This window comes from Pseudorca crassidens, chromosome 2 (genome assembly GCF_039906515.1).
Source record: "Pseudorca crassidens isolate mPseCra1 chromosome 2, mPseCra1.hap1, whole genome shotgun sequence".
In the NCBI taxonomy this organism is placed as follows: domain Eukaryota; kingdom Metazoa; phylum Chordata; class Mammalia; order Artiodactyla; family Delphinidae; genus Pseudorca; species Pseudorca crassidens.
The window spans coordinates 39,621,380-39,639,917 of NC_090297.1; the positions used below are offsets into that span (position 1 = coordinate 39,621,380).

At 35.5% G+C, this 18,538-nt stretch overlaps 1 protein-coding gene and 1 pseudogene across 2 annotated transcripts in view; both read right to left on the reverse strand.

Moving 5' to 3' along the window:
- The window catches only part of SPATA6 (spermatogenesis associated 6), a 157,810-nt gene that overhangs the window by 35,524 nt on the left and 103,748 nt on the right, over window positions 1-18,538 (reverse strand). The window lies entirely within an intron of this gene.
- Window positions 16,258-16,388, reverse strand: LOC137220390 (U4 spliceosomal RNA; annotated as a pseudogene).

Here is an 18,538-nt window from a genome sequence, read left to right on the forward strand (position 1 = left end):
TGTGATACACCATATTAACAAATTGAAGAATAAAAACCATATGATCATCTCAATAGATGCAGAAAAAGCTTTTGGCAAAATTCAACACCCATTTATGATAAAAACTCTCCAGAAAGTGGGCATAGAGGGAAGCTACCTCAACATAATAAAGGCCATATACGACAAACCCACAGCAAACATCATTCTCAATGGTGAAAAATTGAAAGTATTTCCTCTAAAATCGGAACAAGACAAGGATGTCCACTCTCATCAGTATTATTCATAGTTTTGGAAGTCCTAGCCATGGCAATCAGAGAAGAAAAAGAAATAAAAGGAATACAAATTGGAAACGAAGAAGTAAAACTGTCACTGTTTGCAGATAACATGATACTATACATAGAGAATCCTAAAAATGCCACCAGAAAACTGCTAGAGCTAATCAATGAATTTGGTAAAGTTGCAGGATACAAAGTTAACGCACAGAAGTCTCTTGCATTCCTATACACTAATGATGAAAAATCTGAAAGAGAAATTAAGGAAACACTCGCATTTACCATTGCAACAAAAAGAATAAAATACCTAGGGAGGGAATAAACCTACCTAGGGAGACAAAAGACCTGTATGCAGAAAACTATAAGACACTGATGAAAGAAGTAAAGATGATACCAACAGATGGAGAGATATACTGTGTTCTTGGTTTGGAAGAATCAATATTGTGAAAATGACTCTACTACCCAAAGCAATCTACAGATTCAATGCAATCCCTATCAAATTACCAATGGCATTTTTTACAGATCTAGAACAAAAATCTTAATATTTGTATGGAGACACAAAAGACCCTGAATAATCACAGCAATCTTGAGGGAAAAAAATGGAGCTGGAGGAATCAGACTCCCTGACTTCTGACTATACCACAAAGCTACAGTAATCACGACAATATGGTAATGGCACAAAAAGAGAAACACAGATCAATGGAACAAGATAGAAAGCCCAGAGGTAAACCCATGCACCTATGGTCAACTAATCTATGACAAAGGAGGCAAGGATATACAATGGAGAAAAGACAGTCTCTTCAATAAGTGGTGCTGGGAAAACTGGGCAGGTACATGTAAAAGTATGAAATTAGAACACTCCCTAACACCATACACAGAAATAAACTCAAAATGGATTCGCGACCTAAATGTAAGACCGGACACTATAAAACTCTTAGAGGAAAACATAGGAAGAACCCTCTTTGACATAAATCACAGCAAGATCTTTTTTGATCCACCTCCTAAAGTAATGGAAATAAAACCAAAAATGAACAAATGGGACCTAATGAAACTTAAAAGCTTTTTCACAGCAAAGGAAACCATAAACAAGACAAAAAGACAGCCCTCGGAATGGGAGAAAGTATTTCCAAACAAATCAAAGGACAAAGGATTAATCTCCAAAGTATATAAACAGCTCATGCAGCTCAATATTAAAGCAACAAACAACCCAATCCAAAAATGGGCAGAAGACCTAAATAGACATTTCTCCAAAGAAGACATACAGATGGCCAAGAAGCACATGAAAAGCTATTCAACATCACTAATTATTAGAGAAATGCAAAACAAAACTACAATGAGGTATCACCTCACACCAGTTAGAATGGGCATCATCAGGAAATCTACAAACAACAAATGCTGGAGAGGGTGTGGAGAAAAGGGAACCCTCTTGCACTGTTGGTGGGAATGTACATTATTGATACTGCCACTATGGAGAACAGTATGGAGGTTCCTCAAAAAACTAAAAATAGAACTACCATATGACCCAGCAATCCCAGTACTGGGCATATACCCAGAGAAAACCATAATTCAAAAAGATACATGCACCCCAATGTTCATTGCAGCACTATTTACAATAGCCAGGTCATGGAAGCAAACTAAATGCCCATTGACAGACGAATGGATAAAGAAGTTGTGGTACATATATATAATGGAATATTACTCAGCCATAAAAGGGAACAAAATTGAGTCATTTGTTGAGACATGGACGAATCTAGAGACTGTCAGAGTGAAGTAAGTCAGAGTGAAGTAAGTCAGAAAGAGAAAACAAATATCGTATATTGAAGCATGTATGTGGAACCTAGAAAAATGGTACAGATGAAACGGTTTGCAGGGCAGAAGTTGAGACACAGATGTAGAGAACAAACGTATGGACACCAAGCGGGGAAAGCTGTTGGGGGTTGGGGATGGTGGTGTGCTGAATTGGGCGATTGGGATTGACATGTATACACTGATGTGTATAAAACTGATGACTAATAAGAACCTGCTGTATAAAAAAATAAATAAAATTAAATTAAAAAAATAAAAAAATACTAATACTAAAGTTTCTTTGGGTTATTTGTATGGAAATATGTTAATATAAATGTTTCAGACATTACATGAAATTCCTAAAAATCTTATATGTTCTGGTATAATGTTATAAGTCATAATTCTAGTTATTACTTTAAAATGTTTATCTCAGAAATAATTAAATTTCCTTGTCAATTGCATTGTTATGAACTTTCAACAAATCTTTAACCATGGTCATTTTTAAGTCTTTTGTCATTTACAGATAGTTCTGGGTGTACTCTGATGCTTTTGCAAAAATGTTCGTATACAAGGGTTTCATCTTCAAGGAATTCATGGAAAAGACTCTGACAAGTTAGGTTTCTGGTAACTGATTATACTGCTGAACTGAATGAATAAGCATTTTCAGAACTCTAATGGAAAACTGATGAATTCATAAAAGTGCTAACAAAAGATCAAGATAAAAAAATTAATTACATAGGACTGAGTGAACTGATGAGGATGATTATAATTTTGTGACTTTCTGTTTGAATAATTTAAAAAAGATACATTAAGAATCAATATTGTTAAAATGACCATACTACTTATGGCAATCTACAGATTTAATGCAATCCCTATCAAAATACCAATGGCACTTTTCACAGAACTAAAACAAATAATTTTAAAATTTGTATGGGAACAAAAAAGACCCCAATTAGCCAAAACAATCTTAAGAAGAGCAGAGCTGGAAGAATCAAACTCCCTGACTTCAGACTATACTACAAAGCTACAGTAATCAAAAAAAATATGGTACTGGCACAAAACAGACACATAGATTCATGCAACAGGATAGAGAGCCCAGAAATAAACACACACACTTATGGTAAATTAATCTTTGACAAAGTAGGCAAGAATATACAATGAAGAATAGACAGTCTCTTGAATAAGTGGTGCTGGGATAACTGGATAGCTACATGTAAAAGAATGAAGTTAGAACATTCTCTAACATCACATACAAAAATAAGCTCAAAATGGATTAAAGACCTAAATGTAAGACCAGATACTATAAAACTCCTAGAGGAAAACATAGGCAGAACATTCTATGACATAAATCACAGCAATTTTTTTGGATCCACCTCCTAAAATAAAGGGAAAAAAACAAAAACAAATAAATGGGACCTAATTAAACTTAAAAGCTTCTGCACAGCAAAGGAAACCATCAACAAAACAAAAAGACAACCTACTGAATGGGAGGAGAAAATATTTGCAAATGATATGAAGGATAAGGGATTAATATCCAACATATATAAACAGCTCAACACACACACACACACACACACACACACACACACACACACACAAATCCAATTAAAAAATGGGCAGAAGAACTGAAAAGACATTTTTCCAAAGAGGAAATACAGATGGCCAACATGCACATGTCAATATCGCTAATCATCAGAAAATGCAAATCAAAACTACAATGAGTTGTCACCTCACAACTGTCAGAACGCCTATCATCAAAAAGAACACAAATAACAGTGTTAGTGAGGATGTGGAGAAAAGGGAACCTTCCTACACTGTTGGTAGCTATGTAAATTGGTGTAGCCACTGTGGAAAACAGTACAGAGGTTTCTCAAAAAACTAAAAATAGAACTACCATATGACCCAGCAATTCCACTCCTGGGTATAAATCTGAAAGAAAAAGAAAAACCAAAAAGATACATGCACCACAATATTCATAGCAGCATTATTTACAATTGCCAAGATATGGAAGCAACGTAAGTAGTCATCAAGAAGTGGCCATAAAGAAGATGTGGTATAGATATATACAATGGAATACTACTCAGCCATAAAAAAGAATGAAATGTTGCCATTTGCAACAACATGGATGGACTTGGAGGGCATTATGCTAAGTGAAATAAGTCAGACAGAGAAAGACTAACACTATATGATAGCACTTACATGTGGAACCTAAAAAATACAACAAACCAGTGAATATAACAAAAAAGAAGCAGACTCTCAGGTATAGAGAACAAACTAGTGGTTTGCAATGAGCGGAAGGGCAATATAGGGATGGGAGAGAGGGATGTACAAACTACTGGGTGTAAGATAGGATACAAGGATGTATTGTACAATACAGGGAATATAGCCAATATTTTATAATAAATGTAAATGAAGTGTAGCCTTTAAAACTGTATTAAAATTTTTTTAAAAAAGAAAGAAATGCTCACTTGGGGGATAATATTATAAAAGTAAAGAAATAATTTCCATAAAAATCAGGACACTGGATTGTTCTCACGGATGAGGGAGGGCTGTGATTTTAAGGGACTACAGAGAGGGCTACTGGGATGGCTGGCTAGATTCTATATCCTGATGGGGCAGGTGGTTAAGATGCTCATCTTGGAAAAAATCATCTAGCAACATATGTCTTATGCAATATTCTGTATCTGAGTTATAGTTATCAGTTTTAAAAGCATAAAAATTAAAAATGACATGTTCAGGACTTCCCTGGTGGTCCACTGGCTAAGACTCTGTGCTCCCAATGCCGGGGGCCCGGGTTCGATCCCTGGTCACAGAACTAGATCTCACATGCCACAACTAAGAGTTCGTATGCCACAACTAAAAGATCCCGTGTGCTGCAACTAAGACCCGGCACAGCCAAATAAATAAATAAATATTTTTTTAAAAAATGACGTGTTCAAAGTAGCAACAATATGACCGATAACTTTACCAAAACAATAGAATGATAGCTTGAAAGTGCTGAAAGAAAATAACTGCCAACTTATTCCATAACCAGAAAAAAGTATCTTCCATAAACTGAGTTAAAATAAACTTTCAAACAAAAGAAAAAAACAAAACAATAAGCCTGGTAGAATTCATCTGCAATAATGAATTGCAGGCTAAAGGAAATACTAGAATTCAATAATGAATTGCACGCTAAAGGAAATAACTAGAGTACTATGAAAGAGGAAGCCTGGAGATGCAGTGTAGAATGAAGAGCCACAAAATGGTAAAATATGATTACATCTAAATGAGCATCACCTATATAAAATATAATGATGCGATATGATGCTTAAAATATACAAACAATAAAAACAGGCTAATAATAGTATGTTAAGTGAGGAGGAAAATAATAAAATTAATATGTTCATTTATATTCAACTTTAAAAAAATACTTGTTTTTAATCTTTAATGTAACCATCAAAATAATAAAAAAAGAAAGTAGCACAAGTTAATGTGGTAGGAAATTAAATAATACATGCTCAAGCCAAAAAAAGGCAAAATAGAAGGAAATACATAATATAGAAGGGGTAGAATGAATAGAAAACAGTAGATTTATATCCAAATATATCAGTAGGTATGTTTAATATGAACAGACTAAATACTACAATTAAAACACAATGATTGCCACATTGTATAAAAATGTCAATATATGCTATTTTAAAAATCCCCTTAAATATCAACAGAAAGGTTCAAAGTGTAAGAATGAAAAAATATATTTTCGGGCTTCCCTGGTGGCTCAGTGGTTGAGAGTCCTCCTGCCGATGCAGGGGGCACAGGTTCGTGCCCCGGTCCGGGAAGATCCCACATGCCGCAGAGCAGCTAGGCCTGTGAGCCATGGCCGCTGAGCCTGCGCATCCAGAGCCTGTGCTCTGCAACGGGAGAGGCCACAACAGTGAGAGGCCGCGTACCGCAAAAAAAAAAAAAAAAAAAATGTATATATATATATTTTTTTTTCCATTCCTCTAAAACACTAAGCATATAAAGCTATTTTAGCTATAGCAATATCAAATAAAGCAGACCTAAAGAAACATTATTACTAGAAATAAAGACATTAAATACTATAATTCCATTTATATGCATCTAATCACATAGCTCCAAAATATACAAAGCTGAAATTGTTAGAACAGGCAAATTAAAACAGGCAAATTATATTGGGAGATTTTAAAGAAGTGTCTCTCAGTATCTGCTAGAATTGGCAGACAAGAAAAAGTCAGTAAGGATAAAGAAAAACTGAACCACATTAGCAAACGTGACCTAGTTGTCAAGCACACTAAACTCAACAAAAACAGATAACATGTGTTTTTTCTTAAGTGTACTTGGAATAAAAAATGACCATATCCTGGGCATAAATAAGGTTTCAAAAATTTCAGAAGACTGAAAAATCAAGTGTTCTCAAGACATAGCAGAATAAAGCAAAAAATTTTTTTAAAAAGAAAAAATAAAATTCCCCCACCCAAAGAATGTTTGGAATTCTACAAATACACTTTTAAATAACCCAAAGGTAAAAGAAAAATTACAAAGGAAATTAGAAATAGTAGTAAAATTATGACACTACTTAGAAAGAAATCTATAGTCTTAAATACATGTATACCTTAGGAGAAAGCCTAAATTTAATGACGTGAATAGTCACCAAAAGTTTTTAAGAGAAAGATAAGCAAATTAATTCCACAGAAAGGAGAAGAAAAGAAATGATATAGACCAAAAATTAATAATGTAGGAAAAATACATACAATAGAGAAGTAAAACCAAAAGTTGGTTTTTCAGAGGAAAAAAGTAACAAATCTCATAATTCCTTTGTGAGACTTATAATAATCTCCCTTTTATCACCATCATAGAGAAGTGATTTTAAAAAAAAAACAAGAGCAAACATTTATTAAACACTTTCTATATGCCAGTGTCATTCTAAGTATGTTACATATACTAATTCTACTAATACAAGAAACCTATCAGGAAACTGTTAACAGAGAAGTAATTTGTTGAACAAACTGGTTCCAGACAGAGCCTTCATAAAACAGCACACAGCTGGTATGTAGTAGCAACTCAATTCATCTCAGTTAAACTTACTAATCAACTTCAAACTATTAAAATTTAAACCATACTATTCCTTGGCAAATCACATACCCTATCCTTCCTGATTTATTCTTTCATTATACTATTTTGGCATATTTATATAAAAATCAGTACTTTTAAAAATAATTGGAAGATCTGGCAACATTGCGCCTGAATTCCTATATGGCAACACTTAACAAGGGCTGAGCAGTGGCTTTCTCCTACAGAGAGGTCATAGACTTACTTTCTCTATTGGTCACAATACTCAACACCTACCCTAACTTTTTTTTTTTTTTTTTTTGCAGTACGCGGGCCTCTCACTGCTGTGGCCTCTCCCGTTGCGGAGCACAGACTCCGGACGCGCAGGCTCAGCGGCCATGGCTCACGGGCCCAGCCGCTCCGCGGCATGTGGGATCTTCCCAGACCGGGGCATGAACCTGTGTCCCCTGCATCGGCAGGCGGACTCTCAACCACTGCACCACCAGGGAAGCCCTACCCTAACTTTTGAATGCATCTGACTTCATGACTTCCTGGATTTCAGGATAAAGTCTATGCTTCCTATTCTGCTTTTTCCACGATTTGGCCCAACAAGAACCTTCTGCTTTAACTGGATTATACCTAACAATTTCCAGAATGAGTTTTATATAAAAACATGAATTTCTAGAGAGTATAGGCTTATAGGATTAAGTCACATTCTCTTTATTTCTGTCAAAAGGCACCAGAAACTGGGGTTCAGATGTGATAGCAAAAGGACTGGGGTCTTTGTTGAAATGATCTTATATTTTCTTGAATTAAGTCAAAATGCTGAGTGTTTTCTCCTCATTCAACTGGGTTTTATTTTCAATAGGATCTTTTGTGATCACTGACTTCCATTAGCTTGTTTGAGGTGGGTTCTCTTCATTTATAAAGGATTGGCAAACTATGTTTTACACTTCTCTGTACTAATCAAATATTTAATGATTTTTGAAGGACTTTTTCACTGTCCCAGAAGAGCCTCATATTTAAATTCTTTGTGAAATAAAAATACGTTTTTACTTTTAAAAATTCTTTGTGATGTAATGTAAAAACACTTAATGTTTATATTTAATAAGGTCTACCATTCTCTGTGAGTATCCTTCAAGCAGGTCCAACATGGACTTTGGTCTGACCTGTGTCTAGGGAGTGTGTTTTAGTGTACAGCTCACAATGTGTGTCTCTGGTATGTTAGTGTTTGTTTCTGAACATGGATCTTGTTTTCACATGTTAAGGTTTAGGCATATTATTAGGCTTACATGTATCAGATTGTACTTTGTGGGTTTATCTCTGTAGAGCTTAGTGGTTAAGATCAAATAGTATTAATCTGGACTCAAATCTTGGCTCCAACCAAGCTAAGTAGCCATGTGACCTTATATAGAAGTTACAACTTTTCTGAGGCTCAGTTCCTCATCTTTGAAATAGTACTTTTTAATAGTACTTACTTTGTAAGATTATTGTGAGGATAAAATGGAATAATAAATACATGTATAGTACCTGGACTATAGTGAATGTTTAATAGTTATTATTCCTATATAAATAATTTCAGTTTTTCTCTGGAAGAACAATAACATTTCCTACTTATGCTTTTTATTCTTATACTTAATCGTATACTATGCCACACTGTTTTAATCTTTCACACTCATTTTTTAGTTTATAAAATAATCACTGGATTATACAGGTTCCTTATGGAAAATCTGATTTCATGAAAATATCCCCAGTGCTTTGCATAGCGCAAGGTACAGAGCATGTAGATATTAGAGGAAAAATGTTCAACATATACTTAATGAAAGAACATAGGCAAAAAAAAAAAAAAGACTAATTTGAAGAGTTTGTGTTCAGGCTGCTCTTAATGTAAAACCACTTAAGATACTGAGATTTAGTGTCCAGTGTAAGCCAACATGAGCCACCTTACTGCCTTCCATTCGAGAAAGGCAGGTCAGAGACAAAACAAATTAAGGTAATTAAAAGAAGTGATGTGACACATGGAGGCTAAACAATACACTACTTAATAACCAAGAGATCAGTGAAGAAATCAAAAAAACACCTAGAAACAAATGACAATGAAAACACGATGACCCAAAATCCTATGGGATGCAGCAAAAGCAGTTCTAAGAGGGAACTTTATAGCAACACAATCCTACCTTAAGAAACAGGAAACATCCCAAATAAACAACCTAACCTTGAACCTAAAGCAATTAGAGAAAGAAGAACAAAAAACCCTCAAAGTTAGCGAAGGAAAGAAATCATAAAGATCAGATCAGAAATAAATGAAAAAAAATGAAGGAAATGATAGCAAAGGTCAATAAAACTAAAAGCTGGTTCTTTGAGAAGATAAACAAAATTGATAAAGCATTAGCCAGACTCATCAAGAAAAAAAGGGAAAAAAAGACTCAAATCAATAGAATTAGAAATGAAAAAGGAGAAGTAACAACTGACACTACCGAAATACAAAGGATCATGAGAGATTACTACAGGCAACTATATGCCAATAAAATGGACAACCTGGAAGATATGGACAAATTCTTAGAAATGCACAACCTGCCGAGACTGAACCAGGAAGAAATAGAAAATTTGAACAGACCAATCACAAGCACTGAAATTGAAACTGTGATTAAAAATCTTCAAAAAAACAAAAGCCCGGGACCAGATGGCTTCACAGGCGAATTCTATCAAACATTTAGAGAAGAGCTGACACCTATCCTTCTCAAACTTTTCCAAAATATAGCAGAGGAAGGAACACTCCCAAACTTATTCTACGAGGCCACCATCATCCTGATACCAAAACCAGACAGAGATGACACAAAGAAAGAAAACTACAGGCCAATATCACTGATGAACATAGATGGAAAAATCCTCAACAAAATACTAGCAAACAGAATCCAACAGCACGTTAAAAGGATCATACACCATGATCAAGTGGGGTTTATTCCAGAGATGCAAGGATTCTTCAATATACGCAAATCAATCAATGTGAGATACACCATTTTAACAAACTGAAGAATAAAAACCATATGATCATCTCAATAGATGAAGAGAAAGTTTTTGACAAAATTCAACACCCATTTATGATAAAAACCCTCCAGAAAGTAGGCATAGAGAGAAATTTCCTCAACATAATAAAGGCCATATATGACAAACCCACAGCAAACATCGTCCTCAATGGTGAAAAACTGAAAGCATTTCCACTAAGATCAGGACCAAGACAAGGTTGCCCACTCTCACCACTCTTATGCAACATAGTTTCGAAAGTTTTAGCCCCAGCAATCAGAGAAGAAAAAGAAATAAAAGGAATCTAAATCGGAAAAGAAGAAGTAAAGCTGTCACTGTTTGCAGATGACATGATACTATACATAGAGAAACCTAAAGATGCTACCAGAAAACTGCTAGAGCTAATCAATGAATTTGGTAAAGTAGCAGGATACAAAATTAATGCACAGAAATCTCTGGCATTCCTATACACTAATGATGAAAAATCTGAAAGTGAAATTAAGAAAACACTCCCAATTACCACTGCAACAAAAAGAATAAAATATCTAGGAATAAACCTACCTAAGGAGACAAAAGACCTGTATGCAGAAAATTATAAGACACTGATGAAAGAAATTAAAGATGATACAGATAGATAGAGAGATATACCATGTTCTTGGATTGGAAGAATCAACATTGTGAAAATGACTCTACTACCCAAAGCAATCTATAGACTCAATGCAATCCCTAGCAAACTACCACTGGCATTTTTCACAGAACTGGAACAAAAAATTTCACAATTTGTATGGAAACACAAAAGAACCCAAATGGCCAAAGCAATCTTGAGAATGAAAAATGGAGCTGGAAAAATCAGGCTCCCTGACTTCAGACTATACTACAAAGCTACAGTAATCAAGACAGTATGGTACTGGCACAAAAACAGAAAGATAGATCAATGGAACAGGATAGAAAGCCCAGAGATAAACCCACGCACATATGGTCACCTTATCTTTGATAAAGGAGGCAAGAATATACAGTGGAGAAAAGACAGCCTCTTCAATAACTGGTGCTGGGAAAACTGGGCAGGTATATGTAAAAGAATGAAATTAGAACACTCCCTAACACCATACTCAAAAATAAACTCAAAATGGATTAAAGACCTAAATGTAAGGCCAGACAGTATCAAACTCTTAGAGGAAAACATAGGCAGAACACTCTATGACATAAATCACAGCAAGATCCTTTTTGACCCACCTTCTAGAGAAATGGAAATAAAAATAAAAATAAACAAATGGGACCTAATGAAACTTAAAAGCTTTTGCACAGCAAAGGAAACCATAAACAATACAAAAGACAACCCTCAGAATGGGAGAAAATATTTGCAAATGAAGCAACTGACAAAGGATTAATCTCCAAAATTTATAAGCAGCTCATGCAGCTCAATAAAAAAACAACCCAATCCAAAAATGGGTAGAAGACCTAAATAGACATTTCTCCAAAGAAGATATACAGATTGCCAACAAACACATGAAAGAATGCTCAACATCATTAATCATTAGAGAAACGCAAATCAAAACTACAATGAGATATCATCTCACACCGGTCAGAATGGCCATCATCAAAAATCCAGAAACAATAAATGCTGAAGAGGGTGTGGAGAAAAGGGAACCCTCCTGCACTGTTGGTGGGAATGTAAATTGATACAGCAACTATGGAGAACAGTATGGAGGTTCCTTAAAAAACTACAAATAGAATTACCATACGACCCAGCAATCCCTCTACTGGGCATATACCCTGAGAAGACCATAATTCAAAAAGAGTCATGTACCAAAATGTTCTTTGCAGCTCTATTTACCATAGCCCGGAGATAGAAACAACCTAAGTGTCCATCATCGGATGAATGGATAAAGAAGATGTGGCACATATATACAATGGAATATTACTCAGCCATAAAAAGAAATGAAATTGAGTTATTTGTAGTGAGGTGTTTGGACCTAGATAGAGTCTGTCATACAGAGTGAAGTAAGTCAGAAAGAGAAAAACAAATGCCATATGGTAACACATATATACGGAATCTAAGAAAAAAAAAAAAGTCATGAAGAACCTAGGGGTAAGACGGCAATAAAGACACAGACCTACTAGAGAATGGACTTGAGGATATGGGGAGGAGGAAGGGTAAGCTGTGACAAAGTAAGAGAGTGGCATGGACATATATACACTACCAAACGTAAGGTAGATAGCTAGTGGGAAGCAGCTACATAGCACAGGGAAATCAGCTCGGTGGTTTGTGACCACCTAGAGGGGTGGGATAGGGATGGTGGGAGGGAGGGAGACACAAGAGGGAAGAGATATGGGAACTTATGTATATGTATAACTGATTCACTTTGTTATAAAGCAGAAACTAACATACCATTGTAAAGCAATTATACTCCAATAAGGATGTTAAAAAAAAAAAAAAAGAAGTGATGTGATTGTCTTTCACTTCTGAGTAGGACGGGGTTGTTTGTGTGTGTGTGTGTACATGTATACTTATATATATATATTTAAGGCATTAGATAGCTGCTTAAACAACAGTACTAGTGATGCCAAGATTCCTGAGGGGAGAGGTGAGTTAATAGTCTGCAGCTGTTATTTTCCTGGGGGCATTTGTGGATTCTGAGAATAGAACAAAATGTTGAGAATCTATGCTTTGTCACAGGTCCACTGCCAGAGGACAAATATACCAGCAGTGTTTTGGCAGTCTTACTATGCTAGATGGACAAAATTAATAATCTGAGAGGCCAAAACCCAATGAGACACGATGGGTGCAAAACTGACCTGATGGGTCCCTCAAGACACTCGCAGAATGTCTGAAACTATGCAGGGTGAAGGGACAAAAAAAGCTCAGCAAAAGCCTCTGAAAAGCAGAAGCGATTTTCAGCTGTCTTGCCTGAGAAGATAAGAGTCATAAATAGTACCTATGAGAAGGAAGGGGCCTAGAACCACACCAACTCTCAGGTAAAAGCCCAAAGGGCTGAAAATTAAGAACTTGACAGTTTTGTTTTTTGTTTTTTGTTTTTTTTTTAAATATTTAGGATTTAGAGAAAAACTGCAAAGATAAAGAGTTCCTGTACACAGGAACTTCACCCTTCACCCAGCTTCTCTTAATGTTAACATCTCATGTAACCACAGTAAATTTTGCAAAAACCAAGAAATTAACATTGGTACAATACTATTACCTAAACTGCAGACTTTATTTGGATTTCACCAGTTTTTCCAATAATGTACTTTTTCTGTTCCAGGATCCAATACAGGATACCATGTTGCATTTAGTCATCATTTCTCCTTAGTCTCCTCCAATCTGTGACAAGTTTCTGTTCTCCCTGTTTCTCATGATCTTGACATATTGTCAGGTATTTTGTAAAAAATTTCTCAATTTTTAAAAAAATTATTTATTTATTTATGGCTGTGTTGGGTCTTCGTTTCTGTGCGAGGGCTTTCTCCAGTTGTGGCAAGCGGGGGCCACTCTTCATCGCGGTGCGCGGGCCTCTCACTATCGCGGCCTCTCTTGTTGCGGAGCACAGGCTCCAGACGCGCAGGCTCAGTAGTTGTGGCTCACGGGCCTAGTTGCTCCGCGGCATGTGGGATCTTCCCAGACCAGGGCTCGAACCTGTGTCCCCTGCATTGGCAGGCAGATTCTCAACCACTGCGCCACCAGGGAAGCCCTCAATTTGGTTTTGTCTGATGTATTCTCATGTTTAGACTAACTTATGGGTTTGGGGGAACCATATGACACAGACGTGCCCTTCACATCCCCTGATATCAAAGGATACATGCTATCAACATGAGTTATCACTAGTGATGTTAATCTTGATCACTTTGATAATAAGGTGGTGTCATTTGCCAGATTTCTCCACCTAAATTACTATTTCTTTTTTCCATGCTCTATTCTTAGACATAAACCAAGTCCAGCCCACACTCAAGAAGAGAAGAATTAAGCTCTATCTCCTGGAGTGGGCAATATCAACAATTATTATTTAGGATTCTTCTGTAAGGAAGATTGGTCCATTCTCACCGTTAGTCATTCATTGTTTCACTTACATCAGTGTGGACTCATGGATATTTATTTTATTGTTTGGATTATAATTGATACTAATGCTATTTATTTCGTTGCTCAAATTATTCCAGAAATGGCCACTGGGGCTCATTCAGGTTGCTCCTGTGTCCTTTCTTTTTTTTTGAGTTTTTATTTATTTTTTATACAGCAGGTTCTTATTTTCTATTTTATACATTAGTGTATAGATGCCAATCCCAATCTCCCAATTCATCACACCGCCACCACCCACCCCCCCGCTTTCTTCTCTTGCTGTCCATAGGTTTGTTCTCTACATCTATGTCTCTATTTTGATATGCCCCTATTCCCCTCACCTTTCTTGAACAATTCCTCACTTTCCACACTACAAGATGTTCTATGCTAATCTTCTGTTTTCCCTGCTCCACCCCGAGAATTAGCTATTGCTCTAAGAAAAAAGCCCTGGTAACTTTCACAGAAAATAGGTATTTAGAAATACATGATAGGTATTAGATCTGGGAGCTGGGTATCCATGTTGCTATTGGGTTGTCACTCCTTCTAGGCCCTTTCAGAGGGCAAAGACAGGAAATATGTGTGTATACTAACCCATGTATATTCATATATCTATATCTCTGAATTAATCTATCTGTATATATTAAAATAAACATGAATTAAAACTGTCATCTCAGACTCTAATCCAACTTCCCAGGGTTCATTCTAGCTTTTTCCCATCTTGTTTCTTTATAACTTCTTTTTTCTGACAATAAGAAACCTGGTTGTTTTATCCACAATTTATTTACTTATTTATCCAACTCTTATATAGATGTAATATCAGAATTGTTAGTCCATATCTCTGTATGAAACACATTTATCTACTAGAGCAGGGGTTGGCAAACAGCTCCCAGGGCAATTCTGGCCCTTTGCCTGTTTTGGTATAGCTGATAGCTGAGAGTAATTTTTACATTTTTAAATGACTGGGGGGATAAAACAGAATATTTCATGAAAATTACATGAAATTCACATTTTAGTGCACATGGATAAAGTTTTGTTGAAACACAGTCATGCTCATTTGTTTATGTGTTGTCTATGACTGCTTTCATGCCATATCAACAGAGCTGAGTAGTTGTGACAGGGACCCTATGGCACACAGATTCACAAAATATTTACTATCTGGCTCCTTCCAGAAAAAGTTTGGTGATCCCTAAACAAGAATATAGTGATCATGTAGTTCTTTTTGGCTTTAGTGTTACAGTATCCAGCCAAAATACCATATTCCAAAGTAATTTAGATAAGCTAATTTAAAGATACGTCTTGTATTTTTAATACTGCTAGTTTAATATAATCTACATTAATTCTTCAGAAGACCCAACATCACACTTTTAATTTTTAATACAATAAATTTAACTCTTTCTAATGTACATTTTTCTAGGAGTTTTGACAAATTCATAAAATTATGTATCAGTCACACCAGTATATCAGGCAGTTCCTGTACCCTAAAAATTCCCCTGTGAGGCTGGTTTCTTTGTAGTCGACAGCTTGTGCATCTCCTAACTTTTGCTATTTTAACAATGTCATATAAATAAAATCATACAATGTGTAGCTTTGGGTTCTGGCTTCTTTCATTTAGCAAACTAAACTTAAGATGCATCATGTTGTAGCATACATTAATAGCTCATTCTTTTTTATTGCTGAATTATATTCGATTGAATGGCTATACCAGTCTGTTCACCATTCACAATTAAAGTGCATCTTGTTTGCTTCTAGTTTTTGGTAATGATGAATAAAGTTTCTATAAACATTCATGTACAGGTTTCTGTGTGAAGATATGCTTTCAATTCACTTGGGTAAACAGCTAAGAAAAGGACTGCTGGGTCATATAAGTGTATGTTTAAACTTACACATAACTACCTTCAAACTGTCCTCAAAAGTGGCTGTACCTCTGAGCATTCCCACCAGCATCGAATGAGAATTCCTGTTGCTCCATATCCTTGACAGCATTTGCTACTGCAAGTTTTGCAGGGTTTCTTTGCGGCACTGGGGTCGGGGGATGTTTCTGTTTAACAAATTCTAGTATGTGTGTAGTGCATCTCAGGTAGTTTTAATTTGCATTTCTGTAAAGACTATTGAGCATCTTTTCATATATTAATTGGATAAAAATGTCTGTTCAGATCATGTGCCCATTTTTCAATTAGCAATAATCGCACCTCGGATAAACCTCATTGGCTACGATACTGCCACTGCGCAAAGCTTCATGTGCCCATTTTTAATTGGGTTATTTATTTTCTTATTGTTGAGTCTGAAGAGTTGTTTTTATACATTTTAATTATGGATATAAGTCCTTAATTATATATGTGATTTGCAAATATTTTCATTCACACAAGGGCTCGTCTTTCTATTCTCTTAACAGTGTCTTTCACAGAGCAAAAGTTTTTAATTTCAATGAAGTTTAATTTATCAATAATTTTGCTTTTCCTTTATGGATCATGTGTTTGGTGTCATATCTAAAGTCATTGCTAAATATAAATTAAGTGGATTTTCTACTATGTTTTAGGTCTAGGATATATATATATATATATATATATATATATATATATATATATATATATATATATATATTTGTTGTTGTTGTTGTTGTATGCGGGCCTCTCACTGTTGTGGCCTCTCCCGTTGAGGAGCACAGGCTCTGGACGCGCAGCTTCAGCGGCCATGGCTCACAGGCCCAGCCGCTCTGCGGCATGTGGGATCTTCCCAGACCGGGCACGAACCCGTGTCCCCTGCATCGGCAGGCGGACTCTCAACCACTGCGCTACAAGGGAAGCCCCTAGGATATATTTTGAATTATGTGTCAAGGAGCTTGTTTTTGTTTTCATTTATCGACAACCATGTGTTAAAAAGACAACAAATGCAAAGACTCCATTTAATTGACTTTGTACTTTTGTCAAAAATCAATATTTGTGTGGGTCTATTTCCAGAGTATCTCTCCTATTCCTTGATATCTGTGTCTATAATTTAGTCAATACTACAGTCTTCATTGCTATGCTTTACAGTAAGTCTTAAAATTAGGTAGTGGGTCCTCCAACTTTGTTCTTTTCAGAACTGTTTTGGTTTTTCAAGTTCCTGTGCTTTTCTATACATCCTAGAATCAGCTTGTCAATATCTATTTAAAAGCTTGACGGAGTTTTATCATTTCATTGAATCTAGAGTTCAAACTGGGGAAAATTGACATCTTAATTTGGAGTCCTCCAATCCATGAATATGGTATATCTCTGATTAGTTCTATCTTTTTTGATTTCTTTCAATGGTGTTTTGTAGTTCTCAGAATGCAGATCCTGCATTAGGTATAATCCTGTTAGAATTATACCTAAGCATTTCAATTTCTGGTGCTATTGTAAACTGTATGGGTTTTCTAAATTAAAATTCCAATTGTTCATTGCTGGTATATAGGAAATATTACTTTCTTTGTATTTTGTGACATTGCTAAACTCACTTATTAGGAGCTTTTAGGTTGTTTGGAATTTTCTACATAGATAACCATATCCTTTGCAAATACAGTTTTGTTTCTTCCCTTCTAACCTTTATGCCTTTTATTTATTTTTCTTGCCTGTCTGCATTATCTAAGACTCCCAGTATGATGTTAAAGGAATGGTGAGAGAGGGCATGCTTGCCTTGTTTCTGAGCTTAGGGGGAAAGTATTCAGTCTTTCACCATTAAGTATAAAGTTAGCTGTAGGTTTTTCAAAGATGGTCTTTATTAGGTTAACGAAGTATCCTTCTACCTCAACTTTACTAAGAGTGTTTATCATGAATAGAGTTGAATTTTGTTGGATACTTTTTCTGCCTATTGAAATGACCCTGAGAACAAATATGTATCTAATCCTATGTTAATCCTATTCTTCCTATGTTAATAGGAGGAATTTACATTGCATTTCTGGAATAAGCCCACATGATTAGGATGTATTTTCATTTTTATATACTTCTGGTTCTAATTTGCTAATATGTTGTTAGGGATTTTTACATATATGTTCATGAAGGATTTTGGTCTGTATTTTTCTTTTCTTGTAATGTCATTGTCTGGTTTTGGCATCAGAAGAAATGTTGATATCATAAGATGACCTGGGGAGTATTCTTTCTTCTAGTTTCAGGAATGTGTAAAACTGGCATTATGTTTTCCTTAAAGGTTTGGTAGAATTCACTAGAGAAAGCCTCTGGGCTTAGCGTTTTCTTTTATGGAAGATTCCTAACTCTAAATTAAATTTCTTTAATAGATATACAACCATTGCAATTATCTATTTCTTTTTGAGTTAGCCTCGGTAGTCTATGTCTTTCAAGACGTTCTTGAAAGTTATGTCTTTCAAGAAGTTTCAAATAGTTTTCACAGCAATGTAAACAGAGCAGAAGAC